General features: G+C 45.4%; 1 long non-coding RNA gene across 1 annotated transcript; it reads right to left on the bottom strand.

Annotated features, from left to right (window-relative positions):
- Positions 1-1,940: 1,940 nt before the first annotated feature.
- Positions 1,941-6,192, bottom strand: LOC110741911. Its single transcript, XR_002518938.2, has 2 exons — positions 2,903-6,192; positions 1,941-2,701 (listed from the first exon to the last, which is right to left on the bottom strand). It is a non-coding gene; the product is annotated as an uncharacterized LOC110741911 (long non-coding RNA).
- Positions 6,193-7,141: the final 949 nt, after the last annotated feature.

Below are 7,141 nucleotides of genomic sequence, written 5' to 3'. Positions count from 1 at the left end.
TCCTTGGAGACACAGGAGCTGTTGCACAGCCTCGGGTGGCCCTCCTTTGAGCAAGGTTGAGGAAGTTAGGTTTCAAGTGACTTACTGCTGAAAGTAACAAGTACAGTTAGTTGCAAAGACAACCGGAGAAAGATACATAATGACCCAGCTGAGCAGGAGCATGAAACAGTGTGATGGGTGGTTCTATCTAAAGACCACTCAGGTCTGGTGTGGTGGGTGGTTCTCTCTAAAGACCACTCAGGGCTGTGGCCAAGGATGGAAGGCCGATGAGATCAGCACGGGCTGAGAATTCTCTCTGCCTGCACCCTTCATAGCATGTCTTCATTCTCACGTGTGCTGTGCTTATGTGTCAGGCACTGGTTGTGTGATGCTATAAATATAACACAACTATTCCACGGTTGCTTGAAAACATGAATATTTGTAGGTTTGGTATCTCCTAAGTACACATGTCCCACTGCCAGCCATCCAGGCCACGTGAGCCTCCCCCTACCGAGCCCCTGAGGAGGGCTCCTTGCTGCACTGGCTGGCACACATTGCTGTGCTGAGCACGGGGCAGAAAGGTCCTGAGGAGAAGGGCTCCCAAGATGCACCCAAGGCCATTGTGTGCTGATGCTGTGAAGGTCCAGTTCTCACTTTGTGTCACTTGGCCTCATCGGCACATTCTCTGGCTGACCTTTCTGTAATAAATGTGTTTCTGAAATTTTATGTTAAGTGGATTTACATTTTACATATGCTATGAGGGTTTCCAACTTTACTATTATAATCAATCCTGAGTCTAAACTTTTCTGTAAAGTGATTACTTTCTCCCTTAATCTATCTGATTGTTGGAACTTGATAATTGATTATCAAATTTTTATGCAAAATGAAAAAATCTGAGATAATGTCAATAAAACATTATGGAAAATACACCTGTGATGAAGTTACCAGCATATCCCTAAAGCCTGCTCTACCCACAGCTGCTGCTTCTCAGCTAATGGGAAGTCCTTCTTTCAGGTATTTAGGCCAAAAAGAAAAAAGTGCTGTTCTAAACATGTGTCTTTCCCTCACAGCCATATTCAATCCTTTAACAAACACTGTGGCTCCTACTTTCAGAATGCACACCGAATCTGAGCTTCTCTCGTCACTGCACTGCCATGATCCTGCTCCAAGTCACCATCATCTCTTAACTGAATTATTGCATCAGCTTCCTCGTGGATGTCCTGTTCCCACCTTTACCTCCCTGCAGTCTATCATCCACCACAAGGATCCCCTAGGTCACTGTTGTGCTCACACCCTCCAAAGACCCCCACCTCTCTGGAGTAAAAGCCAAAGGCCCCCGACCCCCCAACCAGTGGCCAAGATGACCCACGTGACCCAGCCTACATGTCTCTCTTCCGGGTCTCCCGGGACTCTCCCAGGGCTCTCTCCTGCCTGGCTGGCTCCACCACACTGGCCTCCAGCTGCTCCTCAGGGCCTGTGCTCTGGTCACTGCCTCTTCCTGGAATGCTGTCCCCCGTGGATGTCTCCAAGGTTCAATGCCTCGCTTCCTCACCTCTGTGTTCATGTGTCATCTTCTGGGCTATGGGTTGGACAGGGCCAGGGTGTACACGGGGAGGCTGGATGGGAGGGCTCTAGTTGCCTCTGCTCCCCATTTTCTTAAACCAGAGCAGCTTCACTTTTGTGGGCCTCATATACTGGAGTTTCACATAAGATTTTATTTGAGCAATGATACTAACTACTGACTCAACAGAAAGCTTGAAAAACCACCAGATCGAAAGGGGCGTGACAGGTGGTTGGGGGTCTTGTTAGACATTATTGCTGTATTTGTGGGAAATGGTCAAGTGTGGCCCCGAATCGTGGGGGAAATGAAACAGATGGCCTTGGGAAACACTGGTGAGGGTGAATTTACCAAACGTTTTGATTGATTGGCTGTGGAAACTAACAAATATCTCAGGCAGGTCTCAATCAACTCAAAGTTTATTTTGTCAAGGTTAAGAACATGCCTGGAAGAAAGGACTATGGGACCCCGGAAACATCCTGCAGTCTGTGCCCTTCTCCAGAGTTGACTTTGAGGGCTTCAATATTTAAAAAGGAAAAGTGGGTTGGAGGGAAAAGAGGAGGGCATGGTCACATTACTGGATCCACATGTTGCAAGGGAAAAGGAATAGGTGGGGAAACAGTCAATCATGCATCCTTCCCGCACTCAGTAAATCGGCACTTTACACAGATAAGGTGAATGCAGAGTAGAGATATTGATAGTTAGCCTTTTATCTGTAGCTCTCTGCTTAGGAAGAAAAGAAAAGGCAGCTTCGTGCATGACTCAGCTTTCAGCTAATTTTTCCTTTTCGCAGAGCCCATTGGAGTCCCGAGATTTTATTTCCTTTTCATGGTTGTGGGAAAGGAGAAAGAATTAGGGATGCTCTTTGGCTTCTGACGTGAATACTGGATATGTGGTGATTGTTTATGCCAAATACGCAGGTATCTTAGATGAGAAATTCATTTTTATTGAGTTTCGGGTGTTTGAGACAGTCCCAAGAAAACTATTTTCATTTCCTGGCTGTCAGGAAATAAAAAGATTTTTATTTCCAGTCCGTTTCAGAGGTAAGGTGAGAGACAAGGTCAGATAGGACCAGGGATGAAGTAGTCATCATTGTAAATAATAGTGGCTGCCATTTGTCGAGGGTCGGGTGTATGATAGGCCTGGTGTTAAACACTTCCTCTCCTAGGGAATTAAAATGACATTATAAACATAAAGAGTGTTTGTTCATGTCGTATTTCTGTTCTTCTCATTCACTTAAGTTAGTGAAAACTGAGATATGCATGATGAAAGAGGTGCTTCATAGAAATGGCGGGCAAAGAAGCTGTGGGGCCTCTGGAAGGAGCTAGAAGCAGCCCCCGCACAACCCTAGCCCCGCTTTCCCACCTCTTGCCCGTCCTCCTCGTGGAAGATGCGCTTCGCCCTGCTCTCCAGCTGCACCGCAGCCTGCCCTGGGCCTCACCTCCTTCAGTGGAATCAGCGCGCCCAGAAAGACCCAGCTCCTGTTGCCCAGCAGCGGTCACCTGGTGACGAACACACCCTTTTTTGTCTTTCTTTCCTCCATGTCTCACTGTCCCACTCCCTCGTCGTACTTCCCCAGAGGCTACCTCCACCCAAATGATTGTTTCAGGGTCTGCTTTGCGAGAGAACTTAAAATAAGGCAGAGAATGTGAGGGAAGTTTCATGGATTGTGCAGACAGGCCAGAGAAAAACCAAGAGCCCAGAAAACAGAGAGCGGAGGCCAAGGTCTTCTGGTTCGAGGGACGCGGCACCCTCCGGCGTGGCCTGAAGGGCATTAGCATCTTCGCAGCCAATAACCACGGTCATCCATCTCCTGCCTCCGCGCGGCTCCCACAGACAGCGTGAAGGGAGCCTGTTAATTACACTCCCGATCAGTCCATACATCAAACTTACGAATGAGCAGCCTATTCCTTCCTTATTATTATTGCCAGTGCCACACTCCTGCCCATAATCCCTGGCCCACAGCCAGGGCTTTGTGTTGTTTTGAAACCAGCAAAAGCAACAACATGAATCTTCTGTTAAAACACACGCACGCGCGCGCGCACACACACACACACACACACACACACACAGGCACTCCACTAGGCTATTTTTATTTCCTGGCTGACAGTCCTTTTATCATCTCCAGTGGGTACGAAATTAATTGGGGGCTTGAAAATACGATTTTTCCATAGGTGATTATTACAAACCACTGGGCTGCCTTGCAGAGAGGGAACTGTTTCCATCTCAGGCTAGGAAAACTCGGTGTATTTTTTGCATTATTTCTAAGACATCACTTGCCAATTACCTTTGAAATGCTTCACTGGCAACCCTCCAAAACAGGCCCTCTCCTTGCTAACGGGGTACATGGGGGAGTTCTCCACATCATTTAGAGAGCCTTATATGCGCAATCTCCCCTAACACAAGCACTCCCTAAAAGATTAGCAAGCAGCCACTTGAACTAATAACAATCTCCAATATCACAGGTGAGTAATTACCAGCTCTGCTTCTCTAAAAAAGGGGGAATAAAAGAAGATGGGTAGGACAGAGGTACCCAGAAGAAGAAAGAGGAAACAGGACTAGTCCCATTTTTAAAAAAGAGCTTTAGGTTAGAATTTCACCTTCAGTTTAACCTAAAACTATCTGTGTCTCTATCTCTATCTCTGTTCTCTCTCTCTCTCTCAATAGATGATAGATATGGCTATATATTAATATCTCCCTATTTCTCTCTTTTTTCCTCTCATTCTATCTCTCTATCTTTCTCAGATAATATTTCCAGTTTATCTTCAATGTGACATTTCCATAAATTGACTGGGCTCACAGCATTTCCAATGAAGGCATGTAATAAGCCCTGCAAATACTGGGGAGTCAGGATTCACACACATTGAGTAATTAGGGCACCACAGAGCAGAATATGTAATCAAGTACAAAATGGACTGCCGTGAGTGGGAAGTATTTCTGGAAAGGGAGAGATAAAGGAGTGAGAGGGGATAACATTCTCTGGACACTAGTCCTGGAAGCTCCCACCCCACGCAGGCTGTGATGGGCTCTTCATGACCCCACCAGTTAAGGCCTTGCTGGGTAACACTCATTCCTAAAAAGCTCCACCTTATCTTGAGCTGAAAATTGGCTCCTAAAAACCTTGTTTATTCTTCCCTCTGAAGCCTCGGAACACTGAGTTTCTTTCTTATTCCTCAAGATATATGAAAGTAGTTTTTCCAAACTCTCAAGTCTTTAATGACCTCTAATTTTCTGACTCTAAAAAATATTTTTTAAAGAAAAGGATCAGATAACTGTCACTCTAATTTTTTAAAAGGCATTTTCGAATGAAAGAAGGCAGACATAGTTTAGGATTTAAGCTTGACAAAACCAAGCCCAACTCAAGAGAACTGAAAGCAGAGACTCGAACCTGTGTTTGCACACCGGCGTTTACAGCAGCATTATTCATTGCAGGCAAAAGGTGAAAACAGCCCAAATTGATGGAAGAATGGATAATCAGAATGTGTTACATGAATACAACAGAATATTATTCAGCCTGAAACAGGAATGAAATTTCAACACATGCTACAAAATGGATGAGCCTGGAAAACATTATACTAAGGGAAATGTCAGACACAGAAAAATACTGTATCATTCCATTCACCTGACCTACCTAAATAGTGTAATCAAAAACACAGAAAGGAATGGGATGGTTGCCAGGGCCTGGGGGCAAAAGAAATAAGGAGCTACTTGTTCAATAGCATGGACTTCCAGTTGGGATGATGAAAAGGTTCTATAGATGGGTAATACCGGTGGTTGTACAACAATGTGAGTGTACTTAATGCCATAGAAGTGTACACTTAAACATGAAAAATGGTTCAAATGATACATTTTTGTTGCAAATATTTCACCACCACCACAGAAAACAAGTCCAATGTCTACTCACTGAATTCCCCAGCCCCTCCCAGTAAAGTTTTCTGAATTACTTGCAGTCCATTCAGACTGTACCAGATGAAGTGTTTCTGATCATTCCCTTGGCTCTTTGTAGAAGCAAATACCCAGAATGGCCATGTCACAGCTCTCATATGTTCTCCCACGTCCCCTGCCACATATGGTGATGTGTGGCCATGGGCTGCAGGCCCGAAGGTTATCTTCATCATGGCAATGCTCCTCTTTGGCCCACATCCCTAACCTGGGATAAGGTTACTGTGGCCTGGGTCAAAGCTGGCAGCCCACAAGGTTTTATAGAGAGATGCTGGAGTATTGAAATGCCAGAGCAGGACTGAACTTAAAACATTACACAGGAGGCCAGAGAAAAAAAAGGATTTGTCCAAAATCACAGAGGAGAAATGAGATTATTTTCAGTCACACTCAGGAGCTTGCGGGTCCTGACAATAACCCTGACGATGTGCTTGGCAACGCCCTCCCATTGGGTGCATCCAGGGACCAAGCACAGAAGGCACATGTTCCTGACTGTTGTCTGCATCGATGTGGTTACATGGTTCCAGATGGAAACAAATAATCTATTCTTTAATAACCTGCCCTCTTTTAAGACTGGCCCTACTTGATCTTCTGTCCCCACTTAGAAGCTCACAGCCCAGCTGCCCGGGAGAATGGCGAGAACCCGGGAGGCGGAGTTTGCAGCGAGCCAAGATCGCACCACTGCAAGCCAGCCTGGGAGACAGAGCGAGACTCAGTCTCAAAAAAAAAAAAAAAAAAAGAGCTCACACCCCAGAGCCCAGAGCAGCTATATCAGTCAGGGACCAGGGACTTCTTTTACCACTTCCTGGATTATAAAACGTGGCAGCTGCCTGCCGATATGACTCAAATGAATGCAAATCAGTTGCCAAATGAAATTGGAAAAACCTTGCACCTTCTATAAGATTTGCAAAGTCAGTGAAAGTGACAAGGGAAATGCCTTGAATCCCACTCAACTCACTGACAAATGAAGATAACGCAGAGTTAGGGTTGTTAGTGCAGAAGAAAAAAACCACAAAGCAATGATTTGACCAGAGGCAAGCTTCAGAAACAAAAGATGCCTGCAGAACCTCTTGGAAAAAATGGAAAAGTCTTCAAACATTTTGGCTGAGGAGATCCTCTTAGGACTGTAGTAGGAGTTAGGTAGCTGTTAATAAGACTTTCAGAAAAATTGATTTGTTCTGTAGTACACGATTGCAACTAAAACAGATTGTTTTAAACATAAGATAAAATAATCAAGTGGGTTTTTTTTCAACATATATTTGAAGTTCAGGGATACATGTGCAGGATGCGCAGGTTTGTTACATATGCAAATGTGTGCCATGGTGGTTTGCTGCACAGATCACCCCATCCCTAGGTATTAAGCCCAGCATCTATTGCCTCTGTTGGCTATTCTTCCTGTGGCCCTCCCTCCCACAAGTGTTTAATCAAATCTTTTTTGTTACACTTATTGTGAAACATTGTTCCTTTTTTTTGGGGGGGGGACGGAGTCTCGCTCTGTCGCCCAGGCTGGAGTGCAGCGGCCAGATCTCAGCTCACTGCAAGCTCCGCCTCCCAGGTTTACACCATTCTCCTGCCTCAACCTCCCGAGTAGCCGGGACTACAGGCGCCCACCACCGCGCCTGGCTAGTTTTTTGTATTTTTTAGTAGAGACGGGGTTTCACCATG

This window comes from Papio anubis, chromosome 20 (genome assembly GCF_008728515.1).
Source record: "Papio anubis isolate 15944 chromosome 20, Panubis1.0, whole genome shotgun sequence".
NCBI lineage: Eukaryota > Metazoa > Chordata > Mammalia > Primates > Cercopithecidae > Papio > Papio anubis.
This window is presented reverse-complemented; position numbering and strand designations above follow the sequence as displayed.